The sequence below is a fragment of the Rhinolophus sinicus genome, linkage group LG10, assembly GCF_036562045.2.
Source record: "Rhinolophus sinicus isolate RSC01 linkage group LG10, ASM3656204v1, whole genome shotgun sequence".
In the NCBI taxonomy this organism is placed as follows: domain Eukaryota; kingdom Metazoa; phylum Chordata; class Mammalia; order Chiroptera; family Rhinolophidae; genus Rhinolophus; species Rhinolophus sinicus.
In genome coordinates this window covers 107995255-108014269 of record NC_133759.1, presented here as the reverse complement: position 1 = coordinate 108014269, position 19015 = coordinate 107995255, and the positions used below count along the sequence as shown (strand labels likewise).

Sequence of the window (19015 nt, the reverse complement as noted above, 5' to 3'; positions counted from 1 at the left end):
GCTCAGTGACAGCTCAGCTCAAGGTGCTGTGTTCAATCTTAGTTTGCAGGGGGCGCTGCCCACTATCCCTTGTGGAACTCGAGGAATTGAACTGGCAACCTTGTGGTTGAGAGCCCACTGGCCCATGTGGGAATCGAACCGGCAGCCTTTGAAGTTAGGAACATGGCGCTCTAACTGCCTGAGCCCCTGGTCTGGCCCCTCTCATTGTGTTTTTGATTTACATTTCCCTAATGATTAATGATCTCAGCATCTTTTCATGTGTTTATTGGCCATTGGTATATTTTCTTTGGAAAAATGTCTTTTTAATCTTTTGGCCATTTTTGAATGGAGTTGTGTATTTTGTTGTTGTTGAGTTTTAGGAATTCTCTATATATTATGATATGAATCCCTTATCAGATATATGCTTTCCAAACATTTTCTCCCATTCTGTGGATTACTTTTTTATTCTGTTAAAATTGTTTTTGATACACAAATTTTTTAAAAATTTCATGAAGTTCAATTAATTTTTTGTTGTTGTTGTTGCTTGTTCCTTTGGTATCATAGCCAAGAAATCATATCCAACATTATAAAAGTTTTTGCTCTGTTCTAAGAGTTTTGTAGTTTCGGATCTGACATTTAGGTCTTTGATCCATTTTGAGTTTGCTTTTGTTTATGGAGTTAGATAAGGGTCCCACTTCATTTTTTTGCATGTGGAAATCCATTTTGCCTTGCACCATTTGTTGAAAGGCTGTCCATTCCCCCCATTTAATGGTTTTGGCACTCTTGTCAAAAATCATTTGACCATATATCGAAGGGTTTATTTCTGGACTTCTTATTCTATTCCATTAGTCCACATGTCTGTCTATATGCCAATACCATGCTGTTTTGGTTAATGTAGCTTTGTAGTAAGTTTTGAAATCAGGAAGCTTTTCCTCCTGAAAAGCTTTGTCTTTCTTTCTCAAGATTGCTTTAGCTATTTGGTGTCCCTTGAGATTCCATATGAATTTTAGGATGGGTTTTTCTATTTCTATAAAAAAATCATTGGGATGTTAATAGGGATTGCATTGAGTCTGTATATTGCTTTGGATAGTACTGACATCTCAACAGTGTTAAGTCTTCTAATCCATGAACACAAATGTGTTTTCATTCTCCTGTTTATATCTTTTTTCAGCAGTTTTGTAGTTTTCATTGTACAAGTTTTTCTCAGTATGTATTTTTCAGATTCCTCTATGTTGTTTATGTGTGTCAATAGTTTATTCTCTAGTACTGCTGAGTAGTATTCCATTGACTTGCATTGTTTGGTGACTTGCATGGGTAAATTCTCCCACCGTGGCCAATTTCAACCACCAACGTGATGTCAGCTGTCTTGCAAAATTCTTTAAAATGCAAAAGCTGTCTCTTGCAATACCATATCAGCTGGTAAGACAGGAGGTATTTTGGAATGTCCTATTCCACTTGAGTCTTAAATTATTCCTGCTATTCGAGGCTTTGTTTCTGACACACTACGGTAGACCCTAGTAACTTCTCCCTCCATCCTCAATACCCCACCCCGATCCGCAGCTGGCCCTCAATTCTAGAGTGTTGGTTCAGTCTCCATGACTGTTCAGTACTTCAGAGGCTTTCTGTAGGAATGAGGCTGCCACTGCCTGACGTGCACATCTGCTATTGAACACATCCAGCCCTGAGGCACCCCTCTGCTCCTCCCATGGGCTACAGAGAAACTGTCCCCAACAGTGAGAGCTGAGGCCACCGCAACTCTTGGGCTCTCACTCTGTAGGACTCTCAGGGTCACTGAGCAAGGCCTTATGTTTTCTTGGTCAGCTCTCTTTCACATTTCCCACCTCATCTTTTCTAGCCCATCATCTGGCCTTATTTTCCATTACGTGAGGAAAATTACATATTACCTAACTCACATCAACTGAAAGGCTATGTTGGCATATCCTTTATAGACTCCCTCAAAATTTTTTTTCTTTTTGTTTCCCTTCTTCCGCCTACTCCCACCTCCCTGCACTCTGGTTCAAGCCTTTGTTTCTCAGTCTAGTTGTGTAGGACACAGCTCCCTGGCCCATGCTGGTATTATGAGCCTTGTGCTCCCCCTGGCTGAGGCAGTTGGTTGCAGGTCTTCCGCTCACAGCAGTTCATGGCAGCTCTCCCCAGCTGCCGGCTGCTCACGATGGCTGCTGGCCACTCATGGCAGCTCAGTGGCCCACAGCAGCTCACGCCGAGCTCCAGCTGCTCACTGTAGCCCAGCTCCAGCTTAGCTGTAGAGGGCGCAGCTCACTTGCCCATGTGGGAAACGAACCAGCGACCTCGGCGTTAGGAGCATGGCGCTCCAACCACCTGAGCCACCAGGTCGGCCCAAATTTTCATCTCCAAACCTACCCATCTACCGATTTCTAGATGGGCCACTATCACTCCCTACCCTTGTGATTTGAGAAGGTGCCTCTCCTTCTATTTGAGACTGACACTCTACCATCCCTTTGGATTCCATCTCCTCTCTTTTCTATAGGGTGCTTTTCGTATCACCTATCCTCTCTCTTTCCTGAATATTCAAAACTTCCCTTAGTTGGGTTTTGCCCTCAACATATTCATACTTTGAACTATTTCCCTTCTACACACACACACACACACACACACACACACTTCATCCATTCTGGACCCCACTCTAGCTATTATTCTATATCCGTCCCTTTGCAGTACATCTTCATAAAAACATAGTCCCTGCTTGTTGCTTTCACTTCTCCAATCTCCACTTGCTTCTTAGCCCCAGAAATCTGGTCTGCCCTCAGTAAACCTGAAGTCTTCTTAGATCTTGCAGTGAACCACCAAGCCAGTGGTGTGTTGGAGCAGGTGAAGCCCACTGTGTATAATTCTTCCCAACTCTATGTTCAGAGACATCACATTGGTAGGTTGAAGTAGGCCATGGTGGGATCATTCACACCACAGATAGCAACAAACGCTACACACCTGAACTCTTCCCCCACCCCCAAAGAGCCAGTTGTGAAACTTTTACTAGCCATTAAATCAGGTGGCCTCCACTGCAAAGCAATGACTTACCTCCCAACCATTTGTCTGACTTGTAGATTTTTCTTTCACTTGCCACTTGAAAACGTCTGATACATTTTCCTTTGTGTGAATTTTTCCATTCGGGCTTCAGGTCAGGCTTGCTCCAACCCTACCATAACCTTCTTGGTCCTCATCATTAGTGAAGTAGAATTTCTGGGGCTAAGATCATTAAAATGGTCTCAACTCCTAGATATGAAATTCAAGAACTACCTATTGCAACTAGGTAAAATTTACAATTTCATTTGATTGTCAGCATGGTAAGGAATGTGTTACTGATGAGACATTGATGGTTGAGACACTAAAAGCTATACATGACTAAAATTAAGTATGACTTCTGCTTAAGTATTGCAACTATTATCTATCATGACTCTTTGGGTTGACTGGGCTCAGCTGGGCAGTTGTCCTGCTCTGGATGTCACCTGGGGCTGTATCCTCTGAGCTGAAATGCTTAAGATGGCTCATTTGCTTGGCTCACAATTGGCGCTGGCTGATGGCTGGAAGCCCAGCTGGAGCTTTGAACCAGAGAGCCTTGGGTCTTCTCCCTAAGGCATCTCCATGTGGGCTGGGATTCTTAAAAACAAACAGCTGCATCCCATGATGGAACACTCCCAAGAGCAAGCATTCAAAGAGAGAAGCAGCAGAAGCTTCCAGTCCTAAGGCCTTAGTTTGGAATTCTCAGAACAATACTTCTGCTGCATTTTATTGGTCAGGTGGAGGCAGGCGGAAGTGGAGTTCAAGTGTTCCAACGTCCTGACATTGTCCTGGGAACAGATAAAACTACAAATGTATAGTATGTTCTAATAATTCAATGACATATGTTGTAATTTCATGGGTAGCAACTAAAGAAAAATACAATTATATATAACTAATGTTAATAGAGGGGAACTAGAATAATTAAAATACTCAATTCAAACTTAATGCAATAAAATTTGAAATAATAAAAGCAGGCCAAAAAATTCCATATTTGAAAATACAGTAGCATATCACTAAATAACTCAAGTGAAATCAAGCAATATTTAGAACAGAATAGTAATAAAAACCACTTCATGTCAACATTTGTGGAACACAACAGAAGTACATCATGACAACTGTTTAGTTTAAACACATATATTAGGGGGAAAAAAGTCTGAATATTGAACTCAAGAGGCAAACCCAAAGCAACAAAAAGAAAAAAAAATAATAAAGATAAGGCCAACTCAGGAACCAATCAAATATTAGGGGGAATAAAAAAGATTCTTTGAATCTTTGATTTCTTGAAAGCAATTAGGAAGATGGATACACTTCTGATCAAGAAAATAAGAGTTAAAGTTCAAATAAACTACAGGCCCAACATAAGTCGTATATACTTTTTTCCTTACATAGAAGAATATAATCAATAACATATGACAATAAACTTGAACATTTACAGGACATGGGATCTTGGTTTGTGTTTTTCCCCTGAGACAAGGACTGAAGTGCAAATGGTATTTCAGGGATGTGATCTTAAGTGACCCTCACTGGGCAGTGGGAAGTGAGGCAGGAAAGGAAGCAAATCCAGCGTGTTACGAAGCCAGTTTCCCCGGGAGCTTTATCCCTTCAGAGACTTGGGAGACACGCAGAACACGTCTCAAAGTGAGCCCGCCCCAGGGATGAGGGTGCTGGGGTTTTTAATCACTGACTCACCATCTGTCTTTGCTTGGCAGCTGATTCCAGGGGCCTCTTCCCTCTCGTACCTCTGGCTTGCCCCAAGCATGCTCCAGCAGCCAGCAAAAAGAGCCCTGAGGCCGAGAGTTGCAGGTGTGTACAGTAAGCAGCCTTTGGAGTATAAGTGAAGGCCAAGGTATGACAAAGTGAGGCACAGACAGCTTATCTTCCAGGTCACACTTGATTTCCCTTCATCTGCTTGTGCCCTGTTCACTCCATCCTGCCACTGATTCTTCAAAGTGGTGGCTGGTCATGATTTCTAAAAAATAGACTTAAAACAGGATTATTGGGAGAAGCTACAATGCTGCTACTGCAACTGGTCCTTTGATTTGTTCTGCACTTGACATGTGGCCTCCTTCTTCTTCCACCCAATCCCTTATCTTCAGCCAGCACTTCTGTTGATCTACATTGATTGCTGGGTAGGGTGACATTCACCTCAGAAGTCTGAGCCCCTGGTTACCATGTCCTTTCTCCTTGCCCTTTCCTGGTTATCACTAGGCACAGACACCCTAAGACGTCATTCAGTGAATCCCTGGAGTCCCAGACATACTCTTTTCTGCTCCCAACATATGTCAGCCAATGTGGCTCCTGTGACCATCAGGGTCTATTATCCCCACCAACGGAGTAACTCCTTTCTCTGCCTGTTGGTCTATTGGCACAAGGAGCGCCAAATGACCAGGTGGCAGTCAGAGCTTTAGGTTAAGTGAATCCTTACTGTGAGCCCTGGTGTAAACATCTCCACTCCCCATCTCCCAGGAACATTCTTTTCTGGCAGACTTGCTCTGCTTGCATCAGTCAAATAATCTTCTTTTGTCCCTAACAGTGCAGGACAAGGCTTCACATTTGAAATCAGCCACCCAAATGGACACTCAGGCCAATCCTATTGGAAGCAACATCCATTCCAAACAAAGAACATACATGTACAGGGATATGAAGGCTTTCTGAGCAGCAACTGATGCCGTGTGCTTTGGTTTTTTGTTTGTTTTAATCTAAGGGATTGGACTAAGTGAGTATTATTGCCACTGGGCTCCAAATGACCATGATTCTGTGATTCTCTGTTGCTATGGTGATGAGAGTAAATGACTGCAATGCCCAGCATGTTCCGTTGCTAAGGTAATTATAGGCATCTTCACCCTCTCTCAGGGCCTGCTTTATCACACATATTAGCCATGGGATAAAATGAGCTTGGGGCTTCAGGTGCCAAGAGAGAACAGGGAAAATCAGCACCATGGAAGGTTTTGGAAGAAGTGAAATATTCCACTTGCTGGCTGACCTGGTGGCCTGATTTGTGGTGACAGCCAGCAACATGGATGGCGTGTCTTCAGAAAGCTAGTTCCGGGGTAGGAGTAAGTGACTTCCATTTCACATGGGCCTGGCCATATGGCTAGATGGCTTGCCAGCAGCCACTAGCAAGCGGAGAGACCCAGAAGCATTGAGTGTTCCAGGTGTCAGAACCTTTCCGACTTCTGGTGCAAGGGGGGACGGGGAATGGGGCGTGAGTAAAAGGGGCATGAGGGAAGTTTCTGAGATGATGGACAATTGTATCTCCTGATTGGGTTTTAGTTATGTGGGTGTACGTAGTTGTCAAAACTCACCAAATTGCACCCACGTTTTGTGCATTCACATAAAACGTCAATTTTCTCTCAGTAAAATGAATACTTCAGACTGGACAGGGAGAAGCAGCCTTGGAGAACCACAGAACAGCCCTCGAGTGTGTCTAAATGTTCCTTTCTGGGGTGTAGAGGTAGGTTAGCAGTGGCTGCAGTGTGTGTTGCCTGCTTTTGAAGGCAGGGCGTGATGTCTGGGCTCAGGTCTGGCGAGCACATTGTCCACCCCTGCTCTGGCCTCTGAGGATGATCACGTCACCGTCCTTTTCCCTCAGTCCCCAGGCAGTCTTGTCATTCTTTGTTGCCCTCCTCCCTCCGTCCTGAGTCAGGAGGGCATAGTGTGAGAGTATGAGTTAGGGAAGCAGGGTTCTGGTTCCATCTGGTCACTAACCCACTGACATCGGCTAAACTCTCAGGGCTGCCGTTTCCCCAGGTGCAAACGGGGCTAGTGAAGCTCAGGGTTCCCACAAGGGGATAAAGCACACGGGAGGTGAGCTGTCCAAAGCAGAGTGGGAGCTCTGCAGGGGAGGAGACTGGAGGCAGCCGATGACCTGACAAGGGCCTCGGTGGCTTCCATTTTGGGGGCAGTCAAGAAACAAATCACATGGGGGCATTTCAGAAAAGCTGATCGGGTCAAATTCCAGCTTTGTCTCCTACATCTTAAGCGTTCTGTGCCTGTGCTCTCTGAGCCTCAGTTTACACATCTGTGAAATGAGAATAACAGGAATAAAAACTCAGAGGGAGAGAGGAGGGCAGTGGAGAAGCTAATGTAGGTGGTGAAGACACTGGAATGTCCCACTACCTGGCTTTGCGGATTGTTGCCTTGTGGCATTATTGGACATATCCTTCTGCTGCCTCTGGTTTCCTATAATTTGGTAGGTAGATCCAGAGACTTGCTCAGACCCAGGGTGTTGTTGTTTTGTTTTGTTTTGTGTTGTTCAAGATCTCTCATAGGTGATGTTGTGTATAACCCCATAGATGAACAGAATGTTTGGTTTTCTTATTTTTTTAAAAGATGTCAGCAATCATTGGTGATCACTGCTCAAGGACTCAGTAGGGATTGCAAAATGATAACTATTATAATGCTATTAATTCTTAATTTATTAATTGCCCCTTTTCAGTTATTTGGTTACCCAAGGGTATATTTAGATAAGAAAGACACAATAAATGTTTTATTTATCCCCCCTATTTATACCTGTTTTCAAAATAATTAGTCTCCTACTATCTTCCAAAGGCAATTAATGAATTTTTTGTGACTGTGTTGTCAAATATTTAGATTTTTGCCAGTCTGATAGAAGTGAGAAATGGTTTCCCCTTGTATGTCTCCTATAATGAATAAGATTGAGCAACTTTTCATATATTTAAGAGAATTCGCTTTTCTTTTTCTGTGACCTGTCTGTTCAAATCTAATGCCCATGTTTATATAGGATTTTTGTCTTTTTCTACTCTAATTTTAGGAGCATTTTCTATATTACGAATAGTAACCCTTTGTCTGTGACATACATCACAAATATTTTCCCCGGTGAGTCATTTGCCTTTTTACTCTGGTCATGGTATTTTATGCTATCTAAATGTTTTCCACTTTTATTCAGTCAAATTTATTAATCTTTGTCACTATCGTGTCTGAATTTCAAGTCATGGGAAAGTTTTCACCATTGCCAGTTATAGAGGAATTTCCCCACGTTCTCTTCTAATACTTGTATGGCTTCATTTTTCATTTTACATTTAAATCTGTGATTCGTTTGAAATTGTTGGGTATATGGTATGAGGAATGAATCTAATTTTATCTGTTTCCCTAGGCTGACCAGTTATCCCAGTGTCACATATTAAAAAGTCTTTTCTCCCTCTCACTGGCTTGAGATGCGGTCTTTACTATGTACTTACTGGTTTTGCATCTGCAATTGGTTCTGTTTCTGGATTTTCTCCCTTCTGTCTATGAATAGGCCAGTGTCTCGTTTTAATGACGGAGGCTGCTCAAATATATTGGAATCTGGCATCTTTCAAGCATTATCTAGCTATTGTTACTTGTTCTTTTCCAAACTGTAATCAACTTTTTAATTTCAGAGGAAGAGAATTCATGATATGTTTCTTGAGATCATGTTAAATTTAACCTAGGGAGGATGGACATCTTAATGAAATTAAGTCTTCTTAAGAATGGGACATGTCTTTTCATTTATTCAGGTTTCCCTTTTTTGTCTTTCAAAAGTTGTTTTTTACAGTTTTTATATGCATTTTAGACATTTTAAGATCATGCTTAAGTATTTTATTCTTTATCATAAATAGGGTCATCTTCTTTCATTACATCTTTATTCTTCCATTATATCTTTTAAATGGCTTTTGTTTATATAGATTTTTGCATGTTGATTTTATAAACTTCTTTTACAAAATTATTGTTTTTGTAGTTTTCCCATTGATTCTTTTGTGTATTCTAGAAATATAATCATATAATCTGAAATGATATAGTTTTATCTCTTTCTTTCTTTGCTCTAATTTGCTTTCTTCTGTTTCATTGCAGTGGAATAACTCCAACACAGTGTTGAAGAGTGATAGAAAAAGTGGCCTTACTTTAATGGGAAAGCTTCTAGTATTTTCTCATTAAGTAGGATCCTGACTTTTGGGATGAAATATATATATATATATATATACACACACACATACACATATATATTATCATGTTAAAGAACTATCCATTAATTCTTATTTTATACAGCAGTTTTAAAAGTCACGAGTGGGTGTTTACTTGTATTATGTTTCTTGTGCTTCTGTGAAAATGGTCATACAATTTTTCTCCTTAGTCCCATTAATGTGATATATTAATGACTTTCCCAGCATTGAACCATACTTACAATGCCGATGGCAACTCCACTTGATTACAATGTTTTACTTTAAAAATAGGATTCTACTTGTTAATATTTTATTTCAGATTTTTAATATTTCATAAGCAAAGTTGGTCCGCAGGTTTCCTTTTGCTGTGTAATCTATCTCATGATATTCTATAAACATTATATTTAAATTCCCAATTCTGTCTCAGAACTTGCACTATTCTCACCATAACTGATGCTACCAGGATTACTGCAATAGCCTTCTAACTCAGCGGTCAGTCAGTACACCACAGCCTGCAGGCCAAGTATCTGTTCATATCATTTGCACATTTTGATATGGGTTGTTTATCTTTTGCTTATTGCAATGTAGGCAGCAGTCATATATTCTGATACTAATCACTTGATTAGTTCTGTTTTTCAGTCTTTTTTTTTTCTCTTTGCCTTTCAGTTTTGGAGGTTTCTATTAAGATATTCTCAAGTTCAGAGGTTCTTTCCTCAGTTGTGTTCAGTCTATTAAGCTCATAAAAGGCATTCTCTGTTACAGTGTGTCAGAGTGGGTTGTGGGCCCGGGGTAAGGTGTCCGCGATTCTGGGAGCTGGAAGATGCGTGGAGCTGAAGGCAGAGTACATATATACCAGCTTCACTACTGGACGCAGCCGGCCTCGTCAGAGTACAACCGGCAGCCCCCCCTCATACCATGGCCGGGCGCTGTCTATACTCTGCCGAGACAAAAGTGGCTCACAGCCAAGGTGCTTACATAAGAGTATATACAAACAGCAACATCTTCAGAACGGACAGCACCTGCGCAACATTCCATCTCATGTGACCAGCGGGTCGCCTGGTCAGGGCCACCAGATGGCCAAGGAGGAAGCCTGACCAATTCTATTTTCCATACACAGTGTTTTTGATCTCTAGTATTTCTTTTTGATTCTTTCTTAGAATTTTCCATCTCTCTCCTTACACTGTTCATCTGTTCTTGCATGTTGTCTGCTTTTCCCATTAAAGCCCTCAGCATATCAATCATAGTTTTAACAATTTCTGGCCTAGTAATTCCAATATTCCTGCCATATCTGATTCTCATTTTGATGCTTGTTCAGTCTCATCAATGTTTGTTTTTTGCCTTTTAGTACGCCTTGTAATTTTTTGTTGAAAGGTGGATACAGTAAATCCTCACTAATTGTAGTCCATAGGTTCTTCGACTTTAAGCAAAATGACTATGATGAAACCAGTTTTAGGCTAATTTATATAAATGAGAGTTAAGTTCCTGCAGCATCTCATCAACATTACACCTAAACGACCTTGAATGAAACAATGTCATTCGAGGACCTGTTTGTACTGGGTAGAAAAACACTGCTGTAAATGAACCTGTAGTAACGTACTGGGAAGATGTGGGGTAAGGGGAAGCATTTGTAGCCCAATGATTAGGTCTCAGGCTTTTAATGAGCCTGTGCCCCTGGACTGTGAGCCTCACAAGTGCTTCTCAGCCCTGCCCCCAGTGGGACAGTATAGTTAGAGTAGGCTGGAGCTGGGTGTTTCCCTTCCTCCCTGGGGAAGGCTGGAGCCAGCTGGAGTTGGATGTTTCCCTTCCCCATGTCAGTTAGGCTCCCATAAAAGCCCAGCAGATCAGGCTCTGGTTAACCAGTTTCTCCTGAGGGCAGACCTTGTTAAGAAAAACAGAATGCTTTGGTGTATTTCACAATGGTTACTTTCCCCTCCCTCTGCAGGAAGCATGAGGGATTTTTGTCTCCTGGTTGAGCTCCAGGAGGTAAAACTCACAAAAGTGTGGGGGCCTCCCTGCACATTTTGACTCTCACACTTGTCCACACTGGGCTTCCAGAAATTCATCAATTACAGTCCATGGTTTCTTACCCCAAATTAGTCCACATGGATGTTTCTGCTCTGGTAAGTTGTGATTCTCTGAATCTGCCTGTTTGTCTCCAATTTGGGGGGCAGCGGCTTGCCCTGTGACCTCACTTCTCTGATGGTTCTAAGAAGAGTTGTTGATTTTTCAGTACATTCAACTTTTAATTCGTTGTGTGGATAGAGTGGCAACTTCTAAGCTCCTTACATCTGCTGTGTATTTTTTGGTATACAGCTGACTAGTTGGGATTTTGGATAAGTGAGAACACAGTAACCTTGGGGAGAATGAATCCACATCTGGAGATGCCAAAGGAAACACTACTGTTAACAGAAGACAGTACAGGCTGTAGAAGATGGAAGGCAGATTCCTCTTAGGTACCCGAGAGCCACATAGGTGGGGCTATGCAGAATTTTTAAAAGTGAGGGGTAAGACATTTAGTTATTTAAATTTTTCTAGAAAGTGATTTCGTTTGGGGACATTGATTCCTCAGTTGAAGCTTGATGATACCAGGGGTTCATATTACTGAACTCTGGGACTTTTTATAGTGCTGGCATCACGATATTTTTACTGTGCTGTCACTGGCTGCTTGTTAAATTGTTACTGTCTCCAGGAAGTATAGGGCTACCTTACCATCTGGGTGAGTTTCCATCTTTGGAAAGAGATTTGAGGGAACTTGCAATCTGAAGCTGCTCTCCAGGGCAGCATTTCTCACAAGAATGAGTGACATGCCTGTTTGATAGTTGCTTTAGGGATTCCAGGTCCAGCTCTCCAAATGGAGGTGCTGCAGGAACCCATCAGTTCCCACTGAACATGGCCCAGGCTTTGGCTATATGAGAAGGAAAGCACATTCTACTTTGCAAGCCACATACTCTGGATTCATATTGCTCGTTACCTAAATGTCTGATGAGGCTGATGAGGCTGTAACTCCTTGTCCAATTCTCATAAACTACTCAATTGGATGAAACCAGTGGTTCTCAACTTGGGGCAATTTGCCTCTCTCATCTGCCCCGGGGATTATTTGGCAAAGTCTGGAGAAATTTTTGGTAGTCACAACTGTGGAGGGTGCTACTAGCATCTGGATGCTGCTCAACATCCCACAATGCACAGCACAGCACCCCTACAATTATCTGGCCCAAAATGTCAATGGTGCTGAGTTGAGAAACCCTGCTCAACAGACTATATACCTAAAGGTGGAATTGCTGGGGCATAGGGTATTTGCATGTTCAGCTTTACTAGAGAATAAAAAAATGTTGCTCCAGGTAGTTGTATTAATTTCCATTCCCACCAGAAGTGAATGTTGCAGTGGTTTTTACAGCCTTGCTCCTCCTTGATGTTGCCAGTGCCAACTGGGTGGCTTGTAATTTGCATTTCCTTGATCATTACTAAAGTTGAGCACGTTTTTGTATCCTTAATTGTCCATTTGGATTTTCTTTTCTGGAAAATGCTTGTTAAGTTTTTTGATCATTTTTTTTCTATTGCATCATCTACTTTTTTCTTATTGATTTGTAGGAAATCTTAATTCTACAGATGAGTCTTTGTAAATTGTATCTTTTATGTATCTTTTCCTACTCTTGCTAGTTCATCCATTCTCTTTATGGTGTCATCCTCTTGTTACAATTTTACCAATCTGTTCCTTTATTGTTAATAATTTTTGTGCTTTTTTTCTTAGGAAATCCTCTTCTCCATTCTAAAATCATAAAAGTATTCTCTGTCTTCTAAGTGATACAATTTTGCCTTGCACAGTTATGTGTTTTGGATTTTTGACCCTCTCTATTTTCTGTTGTATCAATTTATACTCCAATCTTTGTATCATTTTCCTTCTAATTTCTTTGGGTTTAATTTGCTGTTCTTTTTCTAAAATTCTCACTATGGAAGCATGAAATATTAAACAGTAAAAAAAAATAAAGGCAACTTCTATGCAATAGAAAAAGAAGAAATTCTGCAAGTCAGAAGAAAATGGAATGACATTTTTTTAAGTGATGAAAGAAAATAAAAAAAAACCCAAAACCCCTATAGACCTATAATTCTATTCCCAGTGAAAATATCTTTCAAAAATGAAGATGAACTTTTGTTTCTATTGAAGATGGAATAACAGGAACCAGATTTACCCTTCCTACCAAAAAAAACAAAACCAGACAAAATATATGAAACACTTATTTGCAAGACATTGAACATCAGAAAATGAACAGTGATTTGTGAGCACTGGGAAATAAATGAAGGAATCCCATGATTGTCCCAGCTTGCAGCCTTTGGAGAATTTTCAGGCTTAGGCACAAAGAGGGTAACCCAGGTGAAGTCCAATGGACTCCCTGAGTTGAGGAGCTGGACCTGAGAGTCCAGGGAGACCAAAGTAGTTAGAGTTCTCAGGACAGAGTGCCAGAGAGGGCTATATATGATGCTGTGTAGTATCACTTGAAGATAGATTACAAGTTAAAATGGACACTATGAATCTAAAGCAACCTTAAAATAAAAAAAAATAAAAACAGAGATATAGCTAATAGTACAAGAAAGGAGATAAAATAGAATTGTTATAGACTGAATGTTTGTGTCCCCCCAAAAATTCGTACGTTGAAACCTAACCCCCAATGGGATGGAATTAGGAGGTGGGGCCTTTGGGAGGTGGTGAGAAGGAAGAGCCCTCATGAATGGGATTAGTATCTTATAAAAGAGACCCCAGAGAGCTCCCTCCCCACGTCTACCACGTTAGGACACAGTGGAAAGACCTGCATCTAAGAACCAGGAAGCAGGCTCTTACCAGACATGAGTCTGCTGGTGTCTTGATCTTGGACTCCCCAGCCTCCAGACTGAGAGAAATTTCTCCTGTTTATAAGCCAACCAGTCTATGGTATTCTGTTGTAGCACCAGAAAAGGACAGAAAAAAAATCATAAAATACATTCAATTAATCCAAAAGAAGTCAGGAAAAGATGAAACGGAGAACAAAGAACAAATGGTACAAATAGAAAACAAACAGCAAGATGAGAGATTTATACCCAATAATATTAATAATCATATTAAATGTGAGTTATCCTTGTATAACTTTTATGTAATTACATAGAGGCAGGAGAATTATATGATAGGATAGATACGGGGGGTTTTACATTTGTTACTTTATATTATGGGGGAAGAGGACTTAGCTTTCTCTATATATTTGTATTGTTTGATTTGTTACACCACACGTGTATTATAGTCTTCAAATAAATTGAAAAACATGAAAATCTATAATCAGAGCAGTTAGATTCTCGTGTCTCCAGCTCTGTCCAGCATATCTGAGCAGAGCTGTTACTGCTTATCATTTCCACTCCCATCCCGAGAAGATTAAATTTTGTCCTCTGGTGAAATGGAGGAAATAAATAAAATTCAGTCCTATCTAGAGCCGAACTTGATGAAGTGGGGTGGTGGGGAGGTTCATGGTCGATATCACAATCTACTTCACGTGCTTGGCTGGCATTCTCTGTGACATCTTATATCCTCTCTTATCTCCTATGACAGAGACTGCTAGTTATCTCTCGGTATCTGTTCTCCACTTCTAAAAGTAATAGAATCCCCAATTTTTAGCTGTGAACATTGCTCTCCCAGAATAAAAAGTTCATTTATAGTCTTCTCTGTAAATAATAGTAGTTGTATGACTAAGACCTGTCCAATGGGATGTGAGCAGAAGTGACTCATGCCTCTTCCGGACTGTGCCCTTAAAAAAAAGGGCATTCAATGCATTTCCTTTTACTGCTGGTTGAGATGCAGATGTGGTGTTGGCCATCTTGAACTATACAGATGAGGAAAACACCCAAGGGATGGTAGAGCAGTAACTTAGAAAGAGCATAGTTTTCTAACTCCCTTGGGGCTGCCCAGGTGGGTTTATGAAAAATAATCATCTATGGTTTTTAAGGCACTGTTGTTTTGGCGTCTCTATTATCGCAGTTTTATCCACGTCCTGCATTTTTTGTTCTCCTTTTGTAATCAGAAGTGGAACATTCCCCTTCCTATTTATTTTAAAGAAGTTTCCATGTAATCTTGATGTTAGGAGATGATAACTGTGAGTTTAATTTTCTTTCTCCTCAGAGAAGAAAAGGAAAAATTGAATTAACAAACAAATCTAAAGCACTGTTTTTGGAAAAAAATGAACAAGTGATAAATCTCTGGTTGTACTAACCAGTACAAAAGAGATTCCAATTCTTAGAAAGCTCTCTAAAAATAGATCCAGAAATATTAAATAATTTAAAGTCGTAGGCATAATTTAGTAAAAAAAAAAAAAAAACCTTGAAAATACTGAATCAAAGAAAAATTTAAAAAGAAAAAATATATTACCAAAATTGGTCAAACAGGAAGAAATAAAACAAAAACAAAAAACAAAAGAATTATCCAATAGAAGATTCTACGCTCAGAAAGTTCACAAATGAATCTTTTGATAGGATTTTAAAGAGATAATTTCCACTGTTTATAATTCTCTAGAACAACCCAAAAGGTAGAAAGCTATGTAGCTGAATCTGCAAAGGACTCAAATTCCTGATGTCCAAATCTGATAAGGAAGTAGAAACAAAAGAAAAAGCAATCCCATGCTACAAAAGAATATTACTTTTTTGCCAAAGAAAAAGTAAGAACTGAATCTAACAGTGCATTTTAAAAGTTCTTATGGGCTGTTTCCAATCTAATGCAAAATAGATTCACTGATATGCAACTTACTATTTGAGCATATTAATAAGGAGCTAAAATGATCATTTTAATAGGATTTTTAAAATCACATGATGACATTCATTGTCCCTAACCTTTCTCTATCTCTCACCATACATGTCATAAAGAATATCTATTTTAGACCAGTAATATACTTGGTTGTTCAAACTCTACAGGCAATTCCAGGAACATTGTAAAATAGGAAGTCCAATTTGTTAACACAACTATATAACATGATATCCCAAAGTTTAAGTTTTAATAACTTTAGCAGTTTAAATGCCATAAGCACATAAAAAGCATCATTTTAAAGTTTAAATTTCTTTTACCTTCACTTTCTTTGTGAATTTTTAGTAATACAGGTTTAATGGCAAATGATGAGGGGGAAACCAAACAAAAGAATAGCTAGCCAAAATAAACAGAGTCTACAGAAATATATTGGCAATTAATTATATCTCTGAAGATTAACAAAGACCAACCAAATGAGAACAGGCAACAGCTATACATTCAGCACTTGATACAGGAAAGGAGTCACTGTCACTTACGTTTTGGCAGAGACTCAAAGGCTAGCAGAGGAATGGGAAAGCTCTGCAGTGGAAAAGAGGCAAAGCTTCTGGTTGACTCCCATTGGAGGCTGTCGGCAGCGGGAAGCTGGGGACAAAAATCAGGGAAGCTGTCACTTATTGGTCAAATGCTGGTCTTTTGGGGCCGACTGTTACAGAAGTTACTGTTGAGCTTCCTGGATTGTTGCTAGAATAGCAATGTGGTCCCCTGGGCTGTTTATTGTAGGTAAGGTTTTGGTTTCCCCCGGCAGGTTGCAGCACTGGTATGTCAGAGTCCTGTTTCTATATATACTGTGGCCATTGTCCTTTTGTGTATTCAGTATTTCATAGGGCTGACTTCGTGATTGTCTTATTCTGTCACGAGCTGCAGACATAATGTTTAGGCAGGGTTCCCTGCGATTTGAGAATGACTTTAAGGATTCCTCCAGAGGAAACATACTGAGAAAGGCTGCCTCTCGTTCTTCACCCGAGAAATGAGGATAATGATGCCTATTTCGGGGATTATCATGAGGACCGAAGGATAGGCCTTTAAAAAAAAAAAAAGTCCTGTCAGGCAGTAGACTTTCTGAGACGAGACCTACAGCCAGTCCCCAGGTTGGACTTCCAAGGCTGGGGCAGCCATGAGCCGCCCCTCAAGGTGACGCGGATCAGATCCGGGGACAGATCAGATCCGGCGGGAAGCTGCCAGGGCGACTGCTGGCCCGGCAACCAAGTGGAAAATAGTGCATTCACTAACTAGCTGCCGCCGGTCCACCAGGGCAGCCACAGGACTAGTCTCCTGGATAGTCCACCGCGCCACGCCGGCTGCCACACCAGCTTCCATCATAGCCGGAAGCGCCCCCCCAGCTGACCGGAAGCGCCTCACCGCGGAGGCTCCCGGGAGTTGTGGTTCTGCCCAAGTCCATGGGTACGTATGCAGTGTTGGAAGGTCTCCGAGTGGGATCTGGGCACTTCCAGACCCCAGGCTGGTCTTGGACAGCCAGCACTTGAGACCTGGTCAGTTCTGAGGCCTCCACAGCACCTCGGATTGACAGTTCCCTCGGCGTCAGGCTGTAGAGAGGGCGCGTGTGGCGGTTTCCTCGCTGCAGAGCCGGCGGCTGCTGGGAGGGGTGCTCCACGCCGGGGTCTGGTGGGCGGCTCCGTCTGACGTTTTCTGCAGAGGATCGGGGTTCCTGTCTGGTTTGGAGTGGGGGGCACAGGCAGATGGGGTCTCACGGCTTCGCTGTCCTTTGCAGCTCAGTCCCCAGCTTAACGATGGGGACACGTTTTGAGAAATGCGTCATTGGGTGACTTCGTAGTTGTGCAAACATCATAGCGTGCACTTCCACACACCCAGATGGTACAGCCTACTGCGCCCAGGCTCCATGCCTGTACAGCCTGTTCTGGTCCAAAACATGAGATTAAATCAAGAGAAAATGAAGCGATCAAGAAAGAGACTGAATAAACATGACATGCATGAGGCTTCCCCTGGTGTAACAGGGCATACTGCTTTACAGCAAACGTTTTCAATAAGTAGAAAGCGCATACTCCAAAATAACTATAAAAGGTATAGCATAATAAATACATAAACCCGTAACCTGGTCCTTTCTTATCATTGTCAAGTACGTCCTGTACATGATTGTATGTGCTACTTTTGTACGACTGGCAGTGCAGCAGGTTTGTTTACACCAGCGTCACCACAAACATGTCAGTAATGTGTTGCCCTATGATGTTAGGACCGTCACTGAGAGGAATTTTTAGGCCCCATTGTAATCCTACAGAAACACTGACATGTACACGGTCGGTCATTGACCGAAACGTCCTTACACAGCGCATGACTGCAGAGGAAAAGCAGCACACATTTTTCCTTGCTTGATGCTGTTTGTAGCTCTCACTGCCTAACGCTGGCTGCCCTCCATTACACAGGAGGCCACAAGATGGCTCTTGGTGGGGTGCACCACCTGTGCCACGCCCCAGCTCCTGGCTCAGTGTTCCCACTCCTCAGGGTGGCATTCCCCACCCAGCAGGCAGCCTGCTTAGTCAGTGTCCTTGCAATAAAGCTCAAGCACACTTAGCTTCCCTGCCATCCACACGGCCCCCTGGAACTCTTGCATCCTGGTTCCAACAAATGCAGGCAGCGTAGGTGACTCTCATGCCTGCCCCACTCCTGGCCTGGCCACCGTGCTGGGCTTAGCCAGCGTCTACTTCTTCAACGGGGGAAGCTGGCTCCTGTTTCTGGGCTCCCCCGTGCCCTACACTGCCACAGAAGCTCTCGTGCTCCCCTCTGGTGAGCTACCGCGCACCTGAGTTTCTGCAGGTGGACACACATCCGGCCTGGCGGTGCGAGGTTAGTTCCCCTCTTTATACAGGCTCCCTCCACTCTCCATGAACAGTGCTCTCGGAGCCCCCCAATCCTGGCTTGGGAGGGGAGGAGAACCCCATAATACACGCCTTCAGTAAATGCCTGTCCTTCAATTATTTCCCTCTCCCAAAGGAAGGAATCTGTTAGGGTGTGTCTAGCACCTCCTCCTTAGAATTTGGGGTGTTTGGGGTTTAGCTAAACCCCAGGGCACCTGGGGAAATCCCATCCATCCTCCTGTTACACATCTGTGAATCATGCTTCTGCATCTGCTTTTTTTAGTTACTGGTATTGCTGGAAGAGCTTTCTATGTCAGATCTTTCTTCTATGATAGTTGAAGTTGATTGGTAGCTTGGCATGTTTTGATTGTATCATAATTTATTAACCAATCTTTTACTTTTAAGCACTTAGGTAGTCTCTAATTTTTACAAAA

The 19015-nt window shown here is 41.9% G+C and overlaps 2 long non-coding RNA genes across 9 annotated transcripts in view; one reads left to right on the top strand and one right to left on the bottom strand.

Annotated features, from left to right (window-relative positions):
- LOC141567320 (uncharacterized) overlaps positions 1-19015 on the top strand; it is a 32943-nt gene that overhangs the window by 5734 nt on the left and 8194 nt on the right. The window lies entirely within an intron of this gene.
- LOC141567321 (uncharacterized) lies at positions 414-17350 on the bottom strand. Of its 3 annotated transcripts, XR_012489923.1 has the most exons (6): positions 16826-17350; positions 16227-16332; positions 13774-13868; positions 4708-4987; positions 3037-3806; positions 414-1006 (listed from the first exon to the last, which is right to left on the bottom strand). It is a non-coding gene; the product is annotated as an uncharacterized LOC141567321 (long non-coding RNA). The 3 variants fall into 3 exon arrangements; XR_012489922.1 differs by lacking the exon at positions 414-1006 and having other exon boundaries at positions 2705-3806; positions 4708-4999; XR_012489921.1 differs by lacking the exon at positions 414-1006 and having other exon boundaries at positions 2705-3806.